This window comes from Arachis hypogaea, chromosome 1, assembly GCF_003086295.3.
Source record: "Arachis hypogaea cultivar Tifrunner chromosome 1, arahy.Tifrunner.gnm2.J5K5, whole genome shotgun sequence".
Classification (NCBI taxonomy): Eukaryota; Viridiplantae; Streptophyta; class Magnoliopsida; order Fabales; family Fabaceae; genus Arachis; species Arachis hypogaea.
Window position 1 is genome coordinate 44,106,147 of NC_092036.1, and position 26,910 is coordinate 44,133,056.

At 37.4% G+C, this 26,910-nt stretch overlaps 1 non-coding gene across 1 annotated transcript; it reads right to left on the reverse strand.

Moving 5' to 3' along the window:
* Window positions 1–3,652: 3,652 nt before the first annotated feature.
* On the reverse strand, window positions 3,653–3,760 carry LOC112711269 (small nucleolar RNA R71). The gene has a single exon (XR_003157393.1). It is a non-coding gene; the product is annotated as a small nucleolar RNA R71 (small nucleolar RNA).
* Window positions 3,761–26,910: the final 23,150 nt, after the last annotated feature.

Consider the following 26,910-nt stretch of genomic DNA (forward strand, 5'->3'; position numbering starts at 1 on the left):
TTTATTATATTTTTATTAGTTTTTAGTTAAAATTTACTTTTCTGGACTTTACTATGTGTTTGTGTGTTTTTCTGTGATTTCAGATATTTTCTGGCTGAAATTGAGGGACCTGAGCAAAAATCTGATTTAGAGGCTGAAAAGGACTGCAGATGCTGTTGGATTCTGACCTCCCTGCACTCGAAGTAAATTTTCTGGAGTTACAGAAGCCCAATTGGCGCGCTTTTACCTCCGTTGGAAAGTAGACATCCTGGGCTTTCCAGCAATATATAATAGTTTATACTTTGCCCGCGATTTGATGGCCCAAACAGGCGTTCCAAGTCAGCTCAAGAATTCTGGCATAAAACGTCGGAACTGGCACAAGAATGGGAGTTAAACGCCCAAACTGGCACAAAAGCTGGCATTTAACTCCAAGAAGAGTCTCTACACGAAAATGCTTCAATGCTCAGCCCAAGAACACACCAAGTGGGCCTGAAAGTGGATTTTTATGTCATTTACTCATCTTTGTAAACCCTAAGCTACTAGTTCTCTACAAATAGGACCTTTTGCTATTGTATTAGACATCTGGGTAGCTACCTTTGAGTAGTCTTATGCTATCTTAGATCATGGGGCTGGCCATTCGGCCATGCCTAGACCTTGTTCTTATGTATTTTCAATGGTGGAGTTTCTACACACCATAGATTAAGGTGTGGAGCTCTGCTGTACCTCGAGTATTAATGCAATTACTATTGTTCTTCTATTCAATTCAGCTTATTCTTGTTCTAAGATATCACGTGTTCCTCAACTTGATGAATGTGATGATCCGTGACACTCATCATCATTCTCACCTATGAACGTGTGCCTGACAACCACCTCCGTTCTACCTTAGATTGAGTGGATATCTCTTGGATCCCTTAATCGGAATCTTCGTGGTATAAGCTAGAATTGATGGCGGCATTCAAGAGAATCCGGAAGGTCTAAACCTTGTCTATGGTATTCTGAGTAGGATTCAAGGATTGAATGACTGTGACGAGCTTCAAACTCACGATTGTGGGGCGTTAGTGACAAACGCAAAAGAATCACTGGATTCTATTCCGACATGATCGAGAACCGACAGCTGAATAGCCGTGTTGTGACAGAGCGTGTTGAACATTTTCACTGAGAGGACGGGATTGTAGCCATTGACAATGGTGATGCCCAACATACAGCTTGCCATGGAAAGGAGTAAGAAGGATTGGATGAAGACAGTAGGAAAGCAGAGAGATGGAAGGGACAAAGCATCTCCATACGCTTATATGAAATTCTCACCAATGAATTGCATAAGTATCTCTATCTTTATTTTATGTTTTATTCATCTTTTAATCATTAATCCTCCATTACCATTTGAATCCGCCTGACTAAGATTTACAAGATGACCATAGCTTGCTTCATACCAACAATCTCCGTGGGATCGACCCTTACTCGCGTAAGGTTTATTACTTGGACGACCCAGTGCACTTGCTGGTTAGTTGTGCGAAGTTGTGATAAAGAGTTGAGATTGCAATTGAGCGTACCATGTTGATGGCGCCATTGATGATCACAATTTCTTGCACCAAGTTTTTGGCGCCGTTTCCGGGGATTGTTTGAGTTTGGACAACTGACGGTTCATCTTGTTGGTTAGATTAGGTATTTTTCAGAATTTTTAAGAATGAATTCTAGTGTTTCAAGGTGATGTTCTTATCATCACGAAAGCTGATTGATCTTCATCAATTTAGCTCTTGAATGTAATGTCCTGCTGAAGCTTGGCTAACCATGTCTAATTCCTTTAGACTAAAGCTTTAGACTAACATTGCATGATTCCTGGAATTCTTATTAAAAATTTTGAATCTCTTTATTTTCTTTTTCCACATAATTTTTGAAAAATCCAAAAAAATTACAAAATCATAAAAAACCAAAAATATTTCTTGTTTGAGTCTAGTGTCTCATTTTAAGTTTGGTGTCAATTGCATGTTTCTGTTCTTCTTGCATTTATCATGTGTCTTCGTTGATCTTCAAGTTGTTCTTGATGATTTACTTGCTCTGATCTTTAAATTCTCTTGTTTTGTGTGTTTTGTTGTTTCTCATATGCATTCTCAATTTGTTAGTGTCAGTAGTATACAAACTTCTAAGTTTGGTGTCTTGCATGCATTGTTTATTTGATTTTAGTTGCATTTTGATTTTTCCTTATCATTAAAAATCCAAAAATTTTTAATTTGTGTCTTTTCAAGTCAATAATACAGAGAATTGAAGATTCAAAACATACAGCAGAGGAATTACACAGAAAAAGCTGGGCGTTCAAAACGCCTAGTGAAGAAGGAAAACTGGCGTTTAAACGCCAGCCAGGGCACCTGGCTGGGCGTTTAACGCCCAAAAGGGTAGTATTTTGGGCGTTAAATGCCAGAATGTATATCATTCTGGGCCTTTAACGCCAGGATGGCACAAGAGGGAAGATTTTGTTTTCAATTCAAATTTTTTTCAAGTTTTCATAATTTTTCAAAATCAAATCTTTTTCATATCATATCTTTTCAATCATATATTTTCAAAATCAATTTCTTTCCATTTTCAAAAATACTTGCTAACAATTAATGATTTGATTCAACATTTCAAGTATGTTGCCTTTTCTGTTGAGAAAGGTTTAATGTTTGAATCATATCTTTTCTTGTTAGCCAAGTCATTGATTTTAAAAATCAAATCTTTTTAAATTGTTTTTCCAAATCATATCTTCTCAATCATATCTTTTTAAAACTATATCTTTTCAATCATATCTTTTTAATCACATCTTTTTCAAAATAAGTTTTCAATCATATCTTTTTGACTTCTAATTTCAAAATCTTTTTTCAAAAATCACTTTATCTTTTTCCCAATCATATTTTTTGAAAATCATTCTTCAATTTTTCGAAATGTTTTTAAAATCTTTTTAATTTATTTTCGAAAATTTCTTTCCCGCTTCTCATATCCTTCTAATTATGGACTAACATGTACATTTCAAACTTTATCTTTCTAAGTTCGAATTCTTCTACCTCTTCCTTCTATTTTTCTTTTCCTCTGACTCCTCAAGGAATCTCTATACTGTGACATAGATGATTCCATATTGTCTTGTTCTCTTCTCTTTTATATGAGCAAGAGCAAAGACAAAAGCATTCTTGTTGAGGCAGACCCTGAACCTGAAAGGACCTTGAAGCGAAAGCTAAGAGAAGCTAAAGCACAACTCTCTGTAGAGAACCTAACAGAAATCTTCAAAGAAGAAGAACCCATGGCAGCCGAACACAACAACAATGCCAACAATGCAAGGAAGGGGTTGGGTGACTTTACTGCACCTACTCCCGACTTCTATGGGAGAAGCATCTCTATCCCTGCCATTGGAGCAAACAACTTTGAGCTTAAGCCTCAATTAGTTTCTCTAATGCAACAGAATTGCAAGTTCCATGGACTTCTATTGGAAGATCCTCATCAGTTTTTAGCTGAATTCTTGCAAATCTGTGACACTGTCAAGACCAATGGGGTTGACCCTGAGGTCTACAGACTTATGCTATTCCCTTTTGCTGTAAGAGACAGAGCTAGGATATGGTTGGACTCACAACCTAAAGAAAGCCTGAACTCTTGGGAAACGCTAGTCAATGCCTTCTTGGCAAAGTTCTTCCCACCTCAAAAATTGAGTAAGCTTAGAGTGGAAGTCCAAACCTTCAGACAGAAGGAAGGTGAATCCCTCTATGAAGCTTGGGAAAGATACAAATAGTTGATCAGAAAGTGTCCTTCTGACATGCTTTCTGAATGGAGCATCATATGTATCTTCTATGATGGTCTGTCTGAACTATCCAAGATGTCATTGGCAGCTCTGCTGGAGGATCTCTTCATCTAAAGAAGACGCCTACAGAAGCACACGAACTCATTGAAATGGTTGCAAATAACCAATTCATGTACACTTCTGAAAGGAATCCTGTGAACAATGGGACGAATTAGAAGAAAGGAGTTCTTGAGATTGATACTCTGAATGCCATATTGGCTCAGAACAAAATATTGACTCAGCAAGTCTATATGATTTCTCAAAGTCTGTCTGGAATGCAAGCTGCACCAGGCAGTACTAAGGACGCTTCATCTGAAGAAGAAGCTTATGATCCTGAGAACCCTTTAATGGAAGAGGTGAATTACATGGGAAAACCCTATGGAAACACCTATAATTCTTCATGGAGAAATCATCCAAATCTCTCATGGAAGGATCAACAGAGACCTCAACAAGGTTTCAATAACAATAATGGTGGAAGAAATAGGTTTAGCAATGGCAAGCCTTTTCCATCATCTTCTCAGCAACAGACAGAGAATTCTAAGCAGAGCCACTCTGACTTAGCAACCATGGTCTCTGATCTAATCAAAGCCACTCAAAGTTTCATGACTGAAACAAGGTCCTCCATTAGAAACTTGGAGGCACAAGTGGGTCAGCTGAGTAAGAAAGTTACTGAACTCCCTCCTAGTACTCTTCCAAGCAATACAGAAGAGAATCCAAAAGGAGAGTGCAAGACCATCAACATGGCCGAATTTGGAGAGGAGGAAGAGGCAGTGAGTGCCACTGAGGAAGACCTCAATGGACGTCCACTGGCCTCCAATGAGTTCCCTAATGAGGAACCATGGGAATCTGAGGCTCACACTGAGACCATAGAGATTCCATTGGATTTACTTCTGCCATTCATGAGCTCTGATGAGTATTCTTCCTCTAAAGAAGATGAAGATGTCACTGAAGAGCAAGTTGCTAAGTACCTTGGAGCAATCATGAAGCTAAATGACAAGTTATTTGGTAATGAGACTTGGGAGGATGAACCCCCTTTACTCACCAAAGAACTGGCTGAATTGTCTAGGCAGAAATTACCTCAAAAGAGACAGGACCCTGGGAAGTTCTCAATATCTTGTACAATAGGCACCATGACCTTCAAGAAGGCTCTGTGTGACCTAGGGTCAAGCATAAACCTCATGCCTCTCTCTGTAATAGAGAAGCTAGGGATCTTTGAGGTACAAGCTGCAAGAATCTCACTAGAGATGGCAGACAATTCAAGAAAACAAGCTTATAGACTTGTAGAGGATGTTCTGGTAAAAGTTGAAGACCATTACATCCCTGCTGATTTTATAGTCCTAGAGACTGGGAAGTGCATGGATGAATCCATCATCCTTGGCAGACCCTTCCTAGCCACAGCAAAGGCTGTGATTGATGTTGACAGAGGAGAATTGATCATTCAAGTGAATGAAGAATCCTTTATGTTTAAGGCTCAAGGATATCCCTCTGTAACCATGGAGAGGAAGCATGAAGAGCTTCTCTCAAAACAGAGTCAAACAGAGCCCCCACAGTCAAACTCTAAGTTTGGTGTTGGGAGGCCACAACCAACTTCTAAGTTTGGTGTTGAACCCCCACAGTCAAACTCTAAGTTTGGTGTTGGGAGGTTCCAACATTGCTCTGAGTACCTGTGAGGCTCCATGAGAGCCCACTGTCAAGCTAATGACATTAAAGAAGCGCTTGTTGGGAGGTAACCCAATGTTATATTTATCTATATTTCCTTTGTTATTTTATGTTTTCTGTAGGTTGATGATCCTGGAAAGTCACAAAATCAATTGAAAAAGCAAAAACAGCATGAAAAATAGAAAGAAAAACAGCACACCCTGGAGGAAAACCTGCTGGCGTTTAAACGCCAGTAAGGGCAGCAAATGGGCGTTTAATGCCTAGTCTGGCACCATTCTAGGCATTTAACGCCAGAAAAGGGCACCAGACTGGCGTTAAATGGCAGGAAGGGGCAAAACGTTGGCGTTAAATGCCAGAAATGGGCACCAGCCCGGCGTTTAACACCAGAATTGGTAGAAGGAGCATTTTTGCTCGCCACTTGGTGCAGGGATGAATTTTCCTTGACACCTCAGGATCTGTGGACCCCACAGGATCCCTACCTACCCCACCACTCTCTCTCCTCTTCCCCAAAAATCCCTCACCTATTAAATCCCACTATTCTCTTCACCACTCACATCCATCCTTCATAAAACTCCACCTACCTCACCATTCAAATTCAAACCACTTTCCCTCCCAAACCCACCCATAATGGCCGAACCATAGACCCCCTCTCCACTCCTATATAAACCCATCTTCACTCCTTCATTTTCACACAACCTAAACACTACTTCTCCCCCTTGGCCGAACCAGAAAGCCTCCTCCATCTGCTCTATTTCTTCTTCTTCTACTCTCTTCTTTCTTCTTTTGCTCAAGGACGAGCAAAACTTCTAAGTTTGGTGTGGTAAAAGCATTGCTTTTTGTTTTTCCATAACCATTTATGGCATCCAAGGCCGGAGAAACCTCTAGAAAGAGGAAAGGGAAGGCAAAAGCTTTCACCTCCGAGTCATGGGAGATGGAGAGATTCATCTCAAGGGTGTATCAAGACCACTTCTATGAAGTTGTGTCCATGAAGAACGTGATCCCCAATGTCCCTTTCAAACTCAAAAAGAGTGAATATCCGGAGATCCGACATGAGATCTGAAGAAGAGGTTGGGAAGTTCTTACCAACCCCATTCAACAAATCGGAATCTTAATGGTTCAAGAGTTCTATGCTAATGCATGGATCACCAAGAACCATGATCAAAGTGTGAACCCGGACCCAAAGAATTGGCTTACAATGGTTTAGGGGAAATGCTTAGATTTTAGTCCGGAAAATGTAAGGTTGGCATTCAACTTGCCCATGATGCAAGGAGATGAACACCCTTACACTAGAAGGGTCAACTTTGATCAAAGGTTGGCACAAGTCCTCATAGACATTTGTGAAGAGGGTGCTCAATGGAAGAGAGATTCAAGAGGGAAGCCGGTTCAACTGAGAAGGCATGACCTCAAGCCCGTGGCTAGGGGATGGTTGGAGTTTATCCAACGCTCAATCATTCCCACTAGCAACCGGTCCGAAGTTACTATAGAACGGGCTATCATGATTCATAGCATCATGATTGGAGAGGAAGTAGAAGTTCATGAGGTTATATCCCAAGAACTTTATCAGGTGGCAGACAAGTCCTCTACCTTGGCAAGGTTAGCCTTCCCTCATCTCATTTGTCATCTCTATTATTCAGTCGGAATTGACATAGAGGGAGACACCCTCATTGATGAGGACAAGCCCATCACTAAGAAAAAGATGGAGCAAACAAGAGATCCCACTCATCATGAAATCCCTGAGATGCCTCAAGGGATGCACTTTCCTCCACAAAACTATTGGGAGCAAATCAACACCTCCCTAGGAGAATTGAGTTCCAACATGGGACAACTAAGGGTGGAGCACCAAGAACATTCCATTCTCCTCCATGAAATTAGAGAAGATCAAAGAGTCATGAGAGAGGAGCAACAAAGGCAAGGAAGAGACATTAAGGAGCTCAAGCACTCCATAAGATCTTCAAGAGGAAGAACAAGCCGTCATCACTAAGGTGGACCCGTTCTTTAATCTCCTTGTTCTTTATTTTCCTGTTTTTCGAATTTTTATGCTTATGTTCATCATCTATGTTTGTGTCTTATGATCATTAGTGTCTTAGTATCTATGCCTTAAAGTTATGAATGTCCTATGAATCCATTACCTTTCTTAAATGAAAAATTTTCTTAATTGAAAAGGAGAAGAATTGCATGAATTTTGAATTTTATAGCAGATTAATTATTTTGATGTGGAGGCAATATTTTGACTTCTGAATGTATGCTTGAACAGTGCATATGTCTTTTGAATTTGTTGTTCATGAATGTTGGCTCTTGAAAGAATGATGAAAAAGGATACATGTTACTGAGGATCTGAAAAATCATAAAAATGATTCTTGAAGCAAGAAAAAGCAGTGAATTCAAAAAAAAAAGATAGTACATGCGAAAAAAAAAGAGAGAAAGAAAAAAAAAGAAAAATAAATAATAAAGTTGTGATCCAAGGCAAAAAGAGTGTGCTTAAGAACCTTGGACACCTCTAATTGGGGTCTCTAGCAAAGCTGAGTCACAATCTAAAAAGGTTCACCCAGTTATGTGTTTGTGGCATGTATGTATCCGGTGGTAATACTGGAAGACAGAGTGCTTTGGGCCACGGTCAAGACTCATAAAGTAGCTATGTTCAAGAATCATCATACTTAACTAGGAGAATCAATAACACTATCTGGATTCTGAGTTCCTATAGAAGCCCATCATTCTGAATTTCAAAGGATAAAGTGATATGCCAAAACTGTTCAGAGGCAAAAAGCTAAAAGCCCTGCTCATCTAATTAATACTGATCTTCATAGATGTTTTTGGAATTCATTGCATATTCTATTCTTTTTATCTTATTTGATCTTCAGTTGCTTGGGGACAAGCAACAATTTAAGTTTGGTGTTGTGATGAGCGGATAATTTATACGCTTTTTGGCATTATTTTTAGTATGTTTTTAGTATGTTTTAGTTAGTTTTTATTATATTTTTATTAGTTTTTAGTTAAAATTCACTTTTCTGGACTTTACTATGAGTTTGTGTGTTTTTCTGTGATTTCAGGTATTTTCTGGCTGAAATTGAGGGACTTGAGCAAAAATCTGATTCAGAGGCTGAAAATGACTGTAGATGCTGTTGGATTCTGACCTCCCTGTACTCGAAGTGAATTTTCTGGAGCTACAGAAGCCCAATTGGTGTGCTCTCAACTGCGTTGGAAATTAGACATCCTGGGCTTTCCAGCAATGTATAATAGTTCATACTTTGCACGCGATTTGATGGCCCAAACAGGCGTTCCAAGTCAGCTCAAGAATTTTGGCGTAAAACACCGGAACTGGCACAAGAATGGGAGTTAAACGCCCAAACTGGCACAAAAGCTGGCGTTTAACTCCAAGAAGAGTCTCTACACGAAAATGCTTCAATGCTCAGCCCAAGCACACACCAAGTGGGCCCGGATGTGGATTTTTATGTCATTTACTCATCTTTGTAAACCCTAAGCTACTAGTTCTCTACAAATAGGACCTTTTGCTATTGTATTAGACATCTGGGTAGCTACCTTTGAGTAGTCTTATGCTATCTTAGATCATGGGGCTGGCCATTCGGCCATGCCTAGACCTTGTTCTTATGTATTTTCAACGGTGGAGTTTCTACACACCATAGATTAAGGTGTGGAGCTCTGCTGTACCTCGAGTATTAATGCAATTACTATTGTTCTTCTATTCAATTCAGCTTATTCTTGTTCTAAGATATCAGTTGTTCCTCAACTTGATGAATGTGATGATCCGTGACACTCATCATCATTCTCACCTATGAACGTGTGCCTGACAACCACCTTCGTTCTACCTTAGATTGAGTGGATATCTCTTGGATCCCTTAATCGAAATCTTCGTGGTATAAGCTAGAATTAATGGCGGCATTCAAGAGAATCTGGAAAGGTCTAAACCTTGTCTGTGGTATTCTGAGTAGGATTCAAGGATTGAATGACTGTGACGAGCTTCAAACTCGCGATTGTGGGGCGTTAGTGACAGACGCAAAAGAATCACTGGATTCTATTCCGACATGATCGAGAACCGACAGCTGAATAGCCGTGCTGTGACAGAGCGTGTTGAACATTTTCACTGAGAGGACGGGATTGTAGCCATTGACAATGGTGATGCCCAACATACAGCTTGCCATGGAAAGGAGTAAGAAGGATTGGATGAAGACAGTAGGAAAGCAGAGAGACGGAAGGAACAAAGCATCTCCATACGCTTATCTGAAATTCTCACTAATGAATTGCATAAGTATCTCTATCTTTTTTTTATGTTTTATTCATCTTTTAATCATTAATCCTCCATTACCATTTGAATCCGCCTGACTGAGATTTACAAGATGACCATAGCTTGCTTCATACCAACAATCTCCGTGGGATCGACCCTTACTCGCGTAAGATTTATTACTTGGACGACCCAGTGCACTTGCTGGTTAGTTGTGCACAGCTGTGATAAAGGGTTGAGATTGCAATTGAGCGTACCATGTTGATGGCACCATTGATGATCACAATTTCGTGCACCAAATACCAAGAGCACTCCATCATTCTCCATGAGATTAGAGAAGATCAAAGAGCTCTGAGGGAGGAGCAACAAAGGCAAGGAAGAGACATAGAAGAGTTCAAGAGCACCATTGGTTCTTCAAGAGGAGGAAGAAGCCACCCTCACTAAGGTGGACTCATTCCTTAATCTCCTTGTCTATTTATTTTTCTATTTTTGGCTTTATGCTGTATGTTCTATCTATGTTTGTGTCTTCATTAAATGATCATTAGTGTCTAGTGTCTATGTCTTAAAGCTATGAATAATTCTTTGAATCCCTCACATCTCTTAAATGAAAAATGTGCTTAATTACAAGAGAACAAGAAGTACCTGGATTTCAAATTTTATCTTGAAATTAGTTTAATTATTTTGATGTGGTGGCAATACTTTTTGTTTTCTGAATGAATGCTTGAACATTGCATATTTTTATCTTGTTGTTTATGAATGTAAAAATTGTTGGCTCTTGAAAGAATGATGAACAAAGAGAAATGTTATTGATAATCTGAAAAATCATGAAATTGATTCTTGAAGCAAGAAAAAGCAGTGAAAAAAAATATAGCAAAAAAATGGCGAAAAAAAGAGAAAGAAAGAAAAATAAAAAGTAAGAAGAAAAAGCTAATAGCCCTTAAAACCAAAAGGCAAGGGTAAAAAGGATCCAAGGCTTTGAGCATTAATGGATAGAAGGGCCCAAGGAAATAAAATGCAGGCCTAAGTGGCTAAATCAAGTCGTCCCTAACCATGTGCTTGTGTCATGAAGGTCCAAGTGAAAAGCTTGAGACTGAGTGGTTAAAGTCATGATCCAAAGCAAAAGAGTGTGCTTAAGAATCTTTGGACACCTCTAACTAGGGATTTTAGCAAAGCTGAGTCACAATCTGAAAAAGTTCACCCAGTTATGTGTCTGTGGCATTTATGTATCCGGTGGTAATACTGGAAAACAAAGTGCTTAGGGCCACAGCCAAGACTCATAAAGTAGCTGTGTTCAAGAATCAACATACTTAACTAGGAGAATCAATAACAGTATCTAAAATTCTGAGTTCCTATAGATGCCAATCATTCTAAACCTCAAAGAAAAAAGTGAGATGCCAAAACTGTTCAGAAGTAAAAAGCTACAAGCCCCGCTAATCTAATTGGGACTAAGTTTCATTGATACTGTGGGATTTATTGTATATTCTCTTCTTTTAATCCTATTTGTTTTCAGTTGCTTGGGGACAAGCAACAAGTTTGGTGTTGTGATGAGCGGATAATTTATACGCTTTTGGCATTGTTTTTGCATAGTTTTTAGTATGATTTAGTTACTTTTTAGTATATTTTTATTAGATTTTAAGCAAAATTCACATTTCTGGACTTTACTATGAGTTTGTGTGTTTTTCTATGATTTTAGATATTTTCTGGCTGAAATTGAGGGACCTAAGCACAAATCTGATTTAGAGGCTGGAAAAGGACTGCAGATGCTGTTGGATTCTGACCTCCCTGCACTCGACGTGAATTATCAGGCGTTACAGAACTCCAAATGGCGCGCTCTCAATTGTGTTGAAAAGTAGACATCCAAAGCTTTCCAGCAATAATTAATAGTCCATACTTTGCTCGAGTTTTGACGACACAAACTGGCGTTCAAACGCCCCTTCTCTGTACTACTTTGAAGTTAAAATGCCAGAAACACGTTACAAACCAGAGTTAAATGCCCAAACTGGCATAAAAGCTGGCGTTAAACTCCAAGAGAAGCCTCTACACGTGTAAAGCTCAATGTTCAGCCTAAGCACACACCAAATGGGCCCCGGAAGTGGATTTCTGCACCATTTATTCAATTCTGTAAACCCTAGTGGCTAGTTTCATTATAAATAAGACTTTTTACTATTGTATTAGATATCTTGGATCTTGGTATCTATCTTTGATCAGTTTATGTGATCTTAGACATTGGAGGCTGGCCTCACGGCCATGCCTAGACCTCTATCACTTATGTATTTTCAACGGTGGAGTTTCTACACACCATAGATTAAGGTGTGGAGCTTTACTGTTCCTCGAGTATTAATGCAAAGTACTATTATTCTTCTATTCAATTCATGCTTATTCTTATTCTAAGATATTCATTCGCACACAAGAACATGATGAATGTGATGATTATGTGACATTCATCACCATTCTCACTTATGAACGCGTGATTGACAACCACTTCTGTTCTACATGAAGACAAGTTTGAATGTATATCTCTTGGGTTTCTAATCAACGATTCACATTGACTCCCCTTTGGCAATGGGGCATCTGAATCCGAGATTGGAGTCTTCGTGGTATAGACTAGAATCTATTAGCAGCATTCTTGAGATCCGAAAAGTCTAAACCTTGTCTGTGGTATTCCAAGTAGGATTTGGGATGGGATGACTGTGACGAGCTTCAAACTCACGACTGTAGCGCATGGTGACAGACGCAAAAGGATAGTAAATCCTATTACTACACGATCGAGAACCAACAACTGATTAGCCATACGATATATGTGCATGGTATTTTTCATCCGAGACGAGCAATTCGACAGTTGATTAGCCGTACAGAAACTGTAGAGGACCATTTTCACTGAGAGGACGGGAAGTAGCCGTTGACAATGGTGATACCCAACATACAGCTTTCCATGGAAAGGAGTATGAAGGATTGGATGAAGGCAATAGGAAAGCAGAGATTCAGAAGGAACAACGCATCTCCATGCACTTATCTGAAATTCCCACCAATGAATTACATAAGTATCTCTATCTTTATTTTATGTTTATTTATCTTTTAATTATCAAAACTCCATAACCATTTGAATTCGCGTGACTGAGATTTACAAAATGACCATAGCTTGCTTCAAGCCGACAATCTCCGTGGGATCGACCCTTACTCAAGTAAGGTTTATTACTTGGACGACCCAGTGCACTTGCTGGTTAGTTGTGCGAAGTTGTGAAAAAGAGTGATATTACAATTGTGCGTACCAAGTTGTTGGCGCAATTGAGATCACAATTTCGTGCACCAATTGCCAAGGAGATCAATGAATACATTGATTGAGGAAGAGATGAAAATGAACTTGATCCGAAGAATTATGACATCTCCTGACCCCAATAAACTCCCCATTCTTTGTTCTAGCCATTCTTTTTATATTATGCTTCTTTAATTTCAAGCTAAATCCCCATTCCCATTTAATTTCTTGCAATTTAAGTTTCTGTCATTAAATTCCTTGCAATTTACTTTCTGCATAGTTAATTTCTTGCAATTTAATATTCCTGCCAAATTTTACATTCTGCAATCCCAATCTCAATTCCGATTTAGCTCAACTAGAACAATTCTCCAATTAAAGTTGCTCAACCAACCATCCCTATGGGATTCGACCTCACTCTATTGTGAGTTTTTACTTGATGATAATCTGGTACACTTGCCGGCAAGAAAATTTTTGAAAGACAGTTTTCGGGTGAATCAGAAGATCATAGGGGCTCAAGTCCTCACCCCTCACTGTGAGCTTCTTTTCTGTGCTCTCATGGATTAACTCAATATTCTCCAGAGACAAGATCCTGCTTACTATATGTGGTAGGACTAGACTTCTAGTGAACACCACTTTCATCTTAGGTGAGAAGTCTCCAGTGCGAAGCTTCTTGTTCTTCCAGCCCTTGGGTACCTTCTTCTTGGGACCTCCTCCCTCCTTGGTGGGTGATGAATACACAACACCAAACTTAAGTTTGATGTCAGGGGAAATTGTATTGGTTCCCACTAAGGGAGGAGGCTTAAGCAATGTACTCTGCATGCAAGTACCTCCTTCTATAGAGAGTGATGAAACCTTAAATATCAAGTAGTCCTCACGCAGCCTCAGAACCAATTCACCTCTCTTAACATCAATCAAGGCTCTCCCAGTGGCTAGGAGTGGTCTTTCTAGTATTATGGAGTCATTTGCATCCTCTCCCATATCAAGTACTACAAAATCTACAGGGAGGAAAATATCTCCAACCTTGACTAAGACATTCTCCACCAGTCCATGTGCCTGCCTTAGAGATTTATCAGCCATCTACAATCCTATCCTTGTAGGATGTGCCTCTTGAATTTTCAGCTTCTTCATCATAGACAAGGGCATCAAATTGATACTTGAATAAATATCACAAAGGGCTTTGTCAAAGGTGGCATTTCCAATAATACACGAAATCTGAAAGTTTCTTGGATCTGGTATCTTCTTCGGTAGCTTACTCTGAATGAGTGGCTTATATTCTTTGGTTAGGACTACTGTTTCATCTCCCTTTAAGGCCTTCTTCTCAGAGAGAAAGTCTTTCATGAATACCACATAGGGATGCATTTTCTCAAGAGTCTCAGCAAAAGGAATATTGACTTGTAACTTTTTAAAGACTTCCAAGAATTGAGAGAACTACTCGTCCTTGGTCTCTTCTTGGAACTCCTGAGGGTGTGATACTTCAGGCTCTTGTCTAGATGCCCTAGGTGGGGTGTGTGATAGTGTAACTTCAGCCTTTTTTGGAGCTTCTTTCTCCTCCGACGCCTTACCAACTTGCACCTCCTTTTTCAGTATGGATTCTTTAGCTATTGTGAGGGCCTTACACTCTTCTCTTGGGTTAGTCACTGGAGAGAGTGTTAGGAGGCCTCTCACGTATCCTCTTACTCAACTATCCTACTTGCATCTCCAAGTTTCTGAGTGAAGTTCTAGTCTCCTGCATAAAACTATGAGTACTCTTAGAGTGCTCAGCAACTTTTGAAGCCAAGTTAGAGTTGCTTTGAGATTGAGTGGATGCCTGCTGAGGTTGAGAAGCTTGAAATTAATGGTTGTTGAAATTATTGAATTTATTCTGATTGAAACCACCCTGAGAGTTATTGTTAAAATTCGGCTGGGGCTTCTGGGTTGCTCTTTCCACCCAAAGTTAAGGTGATTCCTCCATCCTTGATTGAATGTATTCGAATAAAAATCACTATCGGGATTTTTGGAAGAATTTTCCATATAATTAACTTGCTCAGGAGTGGGTTGAGCATAGCCATAATTCTCCTCTTGGTTGAAGCCTCCACTCATGTCATAAGATGCATCTTGAGTATTAACAGCTAAAATTTGCATCCCACTCAAGTGATGAGTAATCATATTGATTTGTTGTGACATGATCTTATTTTGAGCTAAAATGGCATCCAGGGTGTCAAACTATATAACTCTTTTCTTCACAGGATTCACTTGATTCCTCTAAGAAGAGTACAGATATTGGTTATTAGCAACCATCTCATTAAGCTCATTAGCCTCTTCAGGCATCTTCTTCATGTGCAAGAAACCTCTTGCGGAATGGTCCAGAGATATTTTTGCCATTTCAAAGAGGCCATCATACAAATCTATAGCTTGGTCTAGTCTGAAAACATATCTGGGAGACACTTGTTGACCATATTCTTGTATCTTTCCCAGGCTTCATACAGGGTCTCACCATCTCTCTGCCTGAAAGTCTGAACATCCACCCTCAACTTAGTTAGCTTCTGAGGTGGGAAGAATTTGGTCAAAAATTCATTGACTACCTTGTCCCAAGAGTCCAAGCTCTCCTTAGGCTGAGTATTCAACCACCGCTTTGCTTTGTCCCTCACAGCAAATGGGAAGAGCATGAGCTTATAAACTTCATGATTCACTGCATTAGTTTTTACAGTGTCATAGATCTGCAGGAAGTTGGAGATGAATAGATTTGGATCTTCCTGCAGAAGCCCATAAAACTAGCAGTTTTGCTGCACTAGAGTGATCAATTGTGGCTTCAAATCAAAATTGTTTGCACCAATAGAAGGTACGTCAATACTACACCCGTAGAAGTCAAGAGTGGGAGCAGTGTATGAGCTCAGCGTCCTCCTAGCTTGCTCATCACCATTTGGGTTCCCACCATTACCATTAACGGCATTATTGGGATTGTTGGGATCTATGGCTTCCTTCTCAAAAGTATCCCTGAGATTCTTACTGGCTTTGTAAGCTCCAGCTTGTTGCAATCGCCGCCTCAAGGTCTTCTCAGGTTCAGGATCAAAATCAAGAAGAGATTCTTTGTCCTTGTTCTTGCTCATAAACAAATAGACAACAAAGAAAAGTGGAATTCTCTATGTTAGAGTATAGAGAACTTCTAGTGAGTATCTTATGTAAAAAGAATTAAAATAAAATAAGGCAAGTAATTAAACTAAAAATTTCGAAAACCAATAAGAAAGAAATAAACTAAAGAATTCAAAAAATTAAACAAGGAGAAATACTAATATTTTCAAAAATTTCAACAAAAAAGACAAATCACTAATGGGACACCAAACTTAAAATCAGAAATTAAGAAAAAAATAAATAAATCCTAATTCGAGAATTTAAAGAAAAATAAACAAACAAAACTAAGAAAATACCTAATCTAAGCAATCAGACAATGTGTAGTTGTCAATTACAGTCAATCTCCGGCAACGGCGCCTAAAACATTGGTGCATATTTTTGGAATATCCACAACTGAACTGGCAAGTGCACCGAGTTGTCCAAGTAATACCTCAGGTGAGTGAGGGTCGATTCCACGAAGACTGACGAACTGAGCAACAATGGTCGACTGATTGGATTAGTTAGGCAAATAGAAAAGTTGGTTTGGTGATTTGAAATAGTATTAAACAGTAATTTAAGTGTAAAGAAAGCAATTAAAAAAATTAGTGAAGAATCAATAAGAGAAAATAGTTAAGGTATCGAAGATGTTTACTTTTCCGTATCAAATTTTCTTACCAACTGATCAAGTGTGTAAGTGACCTAAACATGCTTACAGATTAAATGGCTAGAGCTGCTAAACTCTATATTAGTTGTTTGGCCATTCTAAGTTTGCTAAAGTCTACATTAGTGAACCTAGTTTGGGTGTCTTTGATGTAAACAAGAGTGAATGCAAATTCAAGACATTATTAAGTTACTAAGTTATTCAATAATAAATTATCTTAGTTCTTAAATTATAGTTCGAAGGTATACTGGTTACTTAATACTTGGTTGGCTTTATATATATATATATATACACGTTTGGTAATGTAGTTCACCTACTGATTTTGCAGGTTCTTATTAATAAATATGGTAATGTAGTTCACTTTAGAGAATGTGATTGCAACATTCAAGTACTATGAGCATTAACTAATTTTTCTATTGTATTATGTCAATTTTTTTTTAATTTATAAAGAAAGGCTGTTAACTTGTTTTCAACATATGAAAACAAAAAAATGGTGGAATTATGTGACTAGTTTTGTATTTTCATTTTCAATTGATATATTTTTTGGTTGTATTCACAAAAATAATTCGTTATCATTTTGTTTCCTATTTTCAAAGTTCTAACATGGTGTGGAATATTGGATAGGACTAGATTTTGGAGTGCAATGGCTTCCAACATGTTGAATCAATCTCGTAATGTTCTTAGCAAAAAAGTCATGGTTAAGAAAGAGGTATTTTGATGTGTGAACACTTTCAAAATTTTTGGATATGTGTTGTTGTTTATATTAATCGATGCAATTCAGAATGCATTTTATGAATGTTATTTCACATTTAAAAAGTAGAACATATACTAATTTCTCTATATGAATGTTACAAAATCTATTACATATCCAAGTAAATCAGTTTTATGTGAGATGTTTAAGAATGCTATCGAAGTTGACTAACTATATGACCACTACACTGTGAGATATTTTACGTCTATGTCCTTACCTCATTGGACTGTTGAAGTTGAACATCTAAATGAATTTAAAAAATGACTTATTTTATCCTATAAAGATGAGATATTATATGACATTTTATAACAGGTATCATCTCGTCAATAATATGAAATTGATAGCTATTATTAAATTTATGTAAAAACTGATTAATCTAGGTGCTAGAACACTTATGATCCCTGGAAGTTTACCACTAGGCACTTTTCATGTAAGTGTCTTTATTTTGCTCCTCCTTTTAGGTAAAGTTCATGTCATGGAGAATAAGGTCCATTCTTATATAATCAACTTTTTTCCATCATGTTACTTCCTTCGATTAACCATGTCAAACTTTTCTATATAAAAAATTAGATTGGACTTTGAACTAAAATCCAATCCAATTGGTTATAATAAAGGTAACCTTTATTTAACTTTAGAAAATTGGTGATATATTTATACCTCAAATTTTTGTTATTACTAATTTTTTTTAGTTTTGATTTTATTTTATTTCTGTACTTATTTTTTGTCAAAAATTTTGATTTTATTCTAATTTGCTTTTAATTTTCGGTTCTTTCTGTTCTAATTTTGTTCTTGCTTCTTTTTTAATGTGTGGTTTTGTCTTGATATTTTATTTTAATATTTTAATTTAAGATTCTAATTTTTTATACTCATTTATGTTCTAATTTTTGGGATATTTCTACAATTTGATTGCAATTTGATAAAAGGTCAAATAAAAATAATTGGATATTCAAAAAGGAATAGTATTTTGCTCTGAGTCTGGAATTAACAATTTGATATTCTGAAAAATTTAACCTATTTGTTCATATCAGAAGCTCAATTCTTTTTTTAAGTTCTCAGTTATTTTATAATTTTACTTTTGGTTATGTTATTGGTGCTCAATTCTTTTTTTCTTAGCTTGATCCGATTCATTTCCTTCTGACAACTACCCATTGTATCAAATTATGGGAACAACCAAAAAAACCATTTAGCTACATTAATAAACTTGAGTTGTTTTTAATAGGAAGGTAATACCAATCAATGTTAAAAATTTTAGCTTTATTTTTTATTGATTAATTTATACTATGATACATATTTGCATTTATTTAATGATAGGTACAATAAATAAAGAAATTGATCTAAAATGTCTTGGAATAGAGCAATACTCAATACCAGGCTTTTGCAAAAGTCAAAATAATGATCAAGCAACTTGAGGGGGATGCTGATACATTTGCAAGGCGGGAAGAAATGTATTATAAGAAGCGCCCAAAATCATGAAATTAGTTGAGGACTTGTTGAGAGAGTTATTGAGGCAAAATGCTGAAAATCTCAAGCATGAAATTAGCAGAGTTGAAGCTGAGAAGGATGTTGGTCTTTTTCAATATAAGCAATGTCGTGAAAAGATAACAATTTTTAATATGGTTGAACAATTCACTAATGATAAGAGTTGATCTATCAATACACTTTGTTTATATTTTGAATTAACTTACTTTTTCGTAGTACTTTTCTTCTAGTTTAACAATACAATGAACTTATTTATTTTTTAAAATACTATGAATGTTCGACTACAAGTTAAATAAAAATTAGATGCAAATTTGTATTAATTAAATTTATATTTATTTTGCAATGAAAAAATCTAAAAAATAAAATCCATTTTACCTTGCAGACAGAAAATCCATCTGTATTCAGAGTTGTGAATGCTTTTTCAGGCTCTAATTATCAACAGATTTAAAAATTTGACTTTAGTTACCGACAGAAAATCTATCAAAAAGTTTGACGCTAGTTACCAATACAAATCTGTCAAAAAATCTGACGTTTTTAGCAAAATGGAGGGGAAGATTACCAAAGAAAAATCCATAGGTAATAGAGACAAATCATATGTAAATTACCCACGGAAAAATTTATCGGTAAATAACCAAATCTATCGATAATTCCGTCTGTAACTAAAAATTTATTTGTAATAAAAACCAAATCTATCTATAAATTCCTATAGTGAAAATCACTCTGTCTATATACTAGGTATGCACTTATTTGGTTTGACATTTTTTTCCTTTTATTTTGAATTTTAATAATTAATTTTGTCTCTCTCTCTCTCTCTCTCTATATATATATATATATATATATATATATATATGCTTGCGAATACAGGTAAGTTTCAACTCCTAGACGGTTGCCATCGCCATCAGACATGCAAAAGGCAACAGTGGGCTTCCCTCTCCCTTTAATGCATGATGAGCATCTTTAGTTATATTTTTATTTTTTTCTTTGAATGAAGTTAGTGATTTTCTTATCATAATTGAGATTTTGTGCTTTAATCAATATTTCTTAGAGTTCCTAAACCAAAACTAGAAAGCAAGCAAAAAGCAACTATTCACAATATTTACATATGAACAATAACCAATAATAAGCACACATTGGAATTCTCCGGCAATGGCGCCAAAAACTTGAAAGAAGAAAATCGTCGTTCTAGAATTTCTTCTCAATAAAAGACATCATTTCGTTGCAAGTATACTCCCAAACTGACAAACAACCCTCAATCAAAGTTTAATTTTATTTATCACAAGTGCAGACCAATAAAAATACCGAGAGTATTAGATTTCGGGTCGTCTCTCAAAGGAATTGCGGTGAGGTTTTCTATCCTAGTCATTAATCATCGCACAATAATTATCAGGAGATAAGCCTATTACGTTATCTCCAACATTAGGAGAAAATTAAATAAGACTAGTTAATCTCAATCCAGAAGTCCTAATCACTTACTAATTGAATTAGCAAAAGATTAGCATCAATGGAAACAATATTAATGACTCAAGAGCACCTAATTTCTCTTTCCAAGCCAAGAATACACAAAATCTACTCTAAACCTAAGCCAAGCAATTTATCAAATACTTGGTAGGTATAAAAAAGGAAAGCATATTAAATTCCAATAATAATCAAATCTAAGACTACCAAGAGCAACAAAATAACAATAACAACTCAATTAAACAATAAAAAATATAAAAAGACATCAATTGCATTAAAGGAAATGAAAATTAATGAGAGTGTTTATAAACTAAAAAGAGGCATAAATGAGAAATTAACAATGTAAACTAAGAGAACAAAGATGTAGGAACAAGAAATTGCAAAGAAAACTAATTGAAAATAAGAACTAAAACCTAATTTAAAGAGAGTTTAACCTAAATCTATCCTAATTCTAGAGAGAAGAGGGAGCTTCTCTCTCTAGAAAACTATCCTAAAACATGGTCCTAAGCTACACTAATTGCTCCCCTCTTGTTTCCTTTTGAATTCTGCATCAAATAGCTTTAGAAATGAGTTGGATTGGGCTTTTGCAGCCCCAGAAATCGCCCCAGCGTTTTCTTTAATGAGGTCACGTGCTGTTTGTCACGCGTACATGTCGCTTGACGAATTCTGGTCACGCGATGGCAGATTTTCAAAACTCCATTTCTTCATGAATTCTCAACTTTTACATGCTTTTTCTTCATTCCATCAATCCAATTCTTTGCCTTTTAAACCTGAAATCACTCAACAAATATATCAAGGTATCGAATGGAATTAAAGTGAATTAAATTTATCAAATAAAGGGCCTAAAAAGCTTGTTTTCACTCTTAAGCACAAATTTGGAAAAATTTACAAAACCATGCTATTTCATTGAAAAATGTAGAAAAAATTGATAAAATCCACCAAATTCAATACAAGATAAACCCTAAAATTGGGGTTTATCAGCATGTTCTCATGCTAAACCAAGCATGTCCTCATGCTAAACCAAGAAAGATACAAGAAAGGGGTATCAACATTTATTCAATGCAAGTAACTATCTAAATGCAAACTAATGCGTGCAACTACTTGGTCAAAATAAATTAATTTTAAAGAATACGTATATAAATACAAGAACAAGGCAATTAGAATCAAATCAAATCCACAATTGAATTGAGTTATTGAAAAGAATTTTACAAACTTGCAAAAAACGAGATGATCATAGGTGAAAACATGTAATTGAGCAATCGAACTCTCACCGGATGTGTATTTGCTCTAGTCGCTCAAGTGTATAGTGTCGATTCACTCAATTCCCTTTTAATAATGCTTTTTAAGATTTGTGTTTGATCTAACAATCATCAATTATTCAATGCATGAATACATATATCATGAGGACTTTTCAAGGGTTGTAATGGGGCTAGGGTGAAGGTAAGGATGTATATGGCAAAGTGAGCTTGAAATTTGAATATTTGATTAACCTAAGCTCTCACCAAACACATATAACAACCTATGCAGTTCTAATACAGTGCCTAGCTACCCATAATGATCACTTTTTCACACACATGCATTCTTTCCAGTCACAACACATATGCATTGTTATTATTATCTTACTTTCGGACATTTTGTCCCCTTTCTATTGCTTTCTTTTTTTTCTTTTCTTTTTCCCTTTTTTTCTTTTTTCTTTTTCTTTTTTTCACGATAAAGTATATACAAAAGTATCAATGCATATGGTTTTAAACATTTAATGCATGAGTATGTACCTGAAGGACGTTATTTTTATGTCGCTATAGAAGCTAGTAATAAATCTAATCGTGAGTATAGTCTAACTGACACACAAATTTCGCATCAAACAATTCTAAAATCTATAACCGAGAGTATTAGTCCCGAGTCGTCCTCCCTAGGAATTGCCTTAGAATGCACATTATTGATTAGGAAGTCTTTTGTGATTTTTGAGAGTTGGTATGAGAATGTAAGCTAACAAAAAGTAATCAACAATCAATCAAGAAAAAAGCCTTGGCCAAGGGTGAGCATTGAAAGTTCCATCATTATAGTTTCCTTCAATTGTGATAACAATTAAGTGTTGCTTGACTTAGTTAACCCCTAATTATGGAGGAAAGTCAAGTGAAAATAACTAACTTGAGTCACAAGTCCTAGCCTAACCTTTGGGAAGTCTAGCTTTAGTGCACTCCAAGCCAATTAGCAATTCTCAATTCCCAATCAATAATTGATATCCACTACTCAAGTGTCTCCAATAACTCAACCCCTAAGCCAAGTAAGGAAATTCTACTCCATAGCTAGGGTTACCATTTCATCAAACATTTGGTGAGCATTCATAGAAGGCATTATGAAATTGAGAGAAAGGAATTGAATTCAAACTATCTATCTCAAGTAATCATCAACAATCAAACAATTACAATTAATGAACATGAAAATACCTCAATTCATTGATCCAAATCAAAGTAACAAAGCATTCATAGATCTAGAGTGAATGAATCAAATAACACAAATTGAGAGTAGGAGAAGAGTATATCTACAACTTGTATCAAAGCAAAGGTGAATTAGCAATTGATCTCACCAAGAAATTAAAGGAGAATTGCAATGGAGAATGAAATCCTAGAGAGAGGTTGGAGCTTCTCTCTCTACAAAATGTAACTAACTAATGGAAAATATCTAGAAAATGTGTCTAATGAGTGAATTGATCCCAAGCCCTTCAATCCTTGGTCTTCTTATGCTTCTCCCACCAGAACTCTGCCCCAAAATAGGGTAAGTAACTTCCTGAAATCGCTGGTCACGTTTTCTTCTTAAAAATCACGTGCGGCAATCAGCGCGTACGCGTCCCTGGGGCTTTAGCAATCCGCACGTAGGCGTCAGGTATGCGGGCACGTCCCTTGAGGTTTTGACTCAGCCGCTAAATACACCGGCTCCTGGCTGGTCACAATGGCACGCATCTGCGCGTACGTGCCAGGTGCGCGTGCGCTTCCTTGCTCAAAATTCCAAATATCTAATTTTCATGCTCCTTCCCTTTATGCATGCTTCCGTCTTCTTCTCAAAGCCATCCTAGCCCTATAATCTTTGAAATCACTTAACGCACCGATCACGGTATCGAATGGTAATAGAGGAGGATTAAAATATATCTAATGCAATGCAAAAGAAGCATGTTTTCGTTCATGAGGCAAAATTGGGAGAGGAACACAAAATCATGAATTTTTATATGAATAAGTGTGAAAGATCATTGATAAAACCCTCAAAATCAATACAAGATAAACCCTAAAAATGGGGTTTATCAACTTCCCCACACTTAAACTATAGCATGTCCTCATGCTAAGGGAAAGCAAAAGACCAAAGAATCATAAGAGAATGAGATTCATGAGATGCAATCTACTTACATGCATGCAACTAAGATGGAGGCTACTATCTACTTGGTCAAAAGTAATTCAATCTTCCTAGAATGTATAGAGAAGCACATAGGGCAAGATGATTGGCAATTTCATAGACTCTACCAATTTTTAATCATCAAGGTGAAATGTGTGCAACTTGCATGAAGAACGCTCGCGAGAGCCGGAGATAAGGAATTAGGCTTCGAACCCTCACCAGAAGTATTTGTACTCTATTCACTCGGTGTATGGGATTAATAACTAAATTCTCCTCTACTTCATGCTTTTCCAAAATTTGTTCTTCCTCTAACAATCAACAATTATTCTATGCATGCATACACATATCATGAGGTCTTTTCTTAGGTTGTGATGGGGCTAGGGTCAAGGTAGGTTATATATTTGGCTAAGTGGACTAAAATTTGAATCCTTTGATTAACTTAAGCTTCCCACCTAACCTATATAACGACCTATACAATTATGTACTAGCCTAACTACCCATTTCTCACTCTTTCATATACTCATGCATTCACTTTTGATTACTACACATATGCATTGATTATTATTAAGTCTTGCTTTGGGGCATTTTTGTCCCCTCTTTTTTTTCTTTCTTTCTTTTCTCCCTTTTTTTCCTTTTTTTTCTACTAAATTTTTTTTCTTTCTTCTTCATTATTCATTCTTTTTTCACTTCTTTTTGTTTTTCTTGTCAATGCATACGGTCCACATTTTTAATCAACACATGAGCATGTATCCACTTTCCAATATTTCAACACACACAACAACATGCTCTTACCTCAACCAATGTCCCCTCGCTCGGTTTCCCCATACTTGAATGACACACACACTCTAGTCTAAGCTAATCAAAGATTCAAATAGGGACATTCATGGTTTTTTGCTTTTGGCTTGTGATGTGCTAAAATTAAGAATGAGTGGGTTAAACGTCGGCTCAAAGTTGGTTACAAAGGTTGTTATAGGGTAAGGCCATTTGGGTAAGTGGCTAAGTGAATTGATGGCCTCAATCATATACATGCATTCATACATACAACAATGGACTTATAGAGTCAAACAAATTAAGGATCACAATCATAGAGAGAGAACAACATGCACACAAGAAGGGGTATAAGTGGCTATAAGATGTAGCCACACAATAAGGCCCAAAACTCACTTGCTTGTGTTCTCAACTCAAAATTCATGTTCTAATTTAAAATCTTCAAACAAGTTTAGCATAAAAAATTTCTGAAATTGGTAGGTGTTCCGGGGGTTACCTGAAACTGTAGGTCGATCTCAGACGAGATCTTCTATGTTGGTCGGAGCCGACGTGTCCGGCAGGTGTGTAGCGGCCGGAGCTGGTGTGTCCGACTTGTTGGACCTGGTGATGGTGCTGATCCTTTGTCCCCGGAGGGTGGGGGGTACCTGCAAGGGACTCCGATGCTTAAGTTAGCAAGGGTATTAAGCAGGTATTGAGTAGAATCAGAGTATGAGTTATACCTGGGTGCTCCAGTGTATTTATAATGGTGAGGAGTGACCTCTCTGGAGATAAGATAGTTATCTTATCTTATCTTATCTTATCTTTGAGTGAAGTCATCTTATCTTTAGCGGAACCGCCTTTATCTTTCTGGGCTTTAGCTGCCTTTAGATTGGGCTGTGTTCCTTCGTTTTGGGCCTGCTTTGGGCTCCTTTGGCGATTTGGCCGAGCTCTTTGAGAAGAGGTCGGGCATTGGCCGAGCTCTTTGAGAAGAGGTCGGATAGTCTGACCTGAAGAGGTCGGTCGGCTTGTCGCTAAACATCCCGGGTCGGACAGCTTGACCCAGGGTATGAACAGTGCCCCTGCTTGAGTTCGATCTTTCCGTGAGATCGTGCTTTTCAGAGCTTCGATCTCTTTTGGAAGTCGTGCTCAAGCATCCGTCTAGCTTGTTTCTTCATTGCTTTGCAATCTTTGTAGATTTTCTAGAGGTTTGGTATTTCACAGTCCAACCTCTTTTGAGTGGTAGTGTGGGTTTTCTACCCTTGCCTTCTGGATCACGCCTTGCTTTTAAGTTTGTGTTGACAACCCTCTGCTTTGGCGAAGCTATCCTTGCGGCTTGATATCCGGCCTTTTTGTGACTTGTCCAATGACTTTTTAGTGTTCTTTATATAGAACCTTTTTTAGTCTCGGATGATGTTCATAGCCCTGTTTGAGATTGTGCCTTCTTTGAGCAGAGTTGTATCCCTTTTGGCTAAGTACATTTGAGCCTTAAGTTGTTTCTCAACCTTTTGGCTCGTTCTTTTTTGAAGTCGTACTTGCGCCTCTTCTTTAGCTGACGTCGACCTGTATGACTTTGCCCCTGCTTGAGTTCAGACTTTTCCGTGAGACCGTGCTTTCAGAGTTTCGATCTCTTCGGGGAAGTTGTGCTCAAGCATCCTGACTTTGGTCGATCTTTGAGTAGTTTCTCCTTGTGCGAGTCTGGTATTGCCCCTTTACTTTGTTGAAAGGACTTTTCAGCCTTCTTCCGACTTGTTTGTCTTCGCTGTTCGGGCTTTTTAGTCATAATCCAACAACTTTTTAGGTAGTGTTTCGATGGGGAACCTTTTTATAGTTTGTTTGGATGACTTTTTAGCTCTGTCTTTGAGGTTGTGCTTTTCGCTTTTTAAGTAGTGTCTCCTTTCAAGACTTCGTACCTTTTAGCAAAACATTCCTGGCTTTCCTCTGGCCGTTTGCGAGATGTCTTTGTCTGTTTTTGTGGATCTTTGTAGAGTGTCGGTACTTTGTTGTCTGGCCTCTTTTGATCACTTCTGGTTTTGTCCACTTTCTGCTTGGTCGAGGTGGTCTTTGGGGATAACTTGTCCGATGACTTTTTAGTGTTCTCATAGAACACTTTTTATTCAGTCTGAACAATTTTGATAGCCTTGTCGTGGAGCCGTGGCTTTTTGGGCGGAGCTATGTCTGTTTTAGTGCACGTTTTTTGTTGGTCCGACTTCTTCTTGTCGGTCCAAGCTGTAGCTTTCATTGGTCTGACTTCTTCTTGTCGGTCCAAGCTGTAGCTTTCATTGGTCTGACTTCTTCTGTCGACCCTTCTTTTAGCTTTTGTTGGTCCGACTTTCTCTTGTCGGTCCAAGCTTTTAGCTTTTGCTGGTCCGACTTTCTCTTGTCGGTCCAAGCTGTAGCTTTTGTTGGTCCGTCTTCTTCT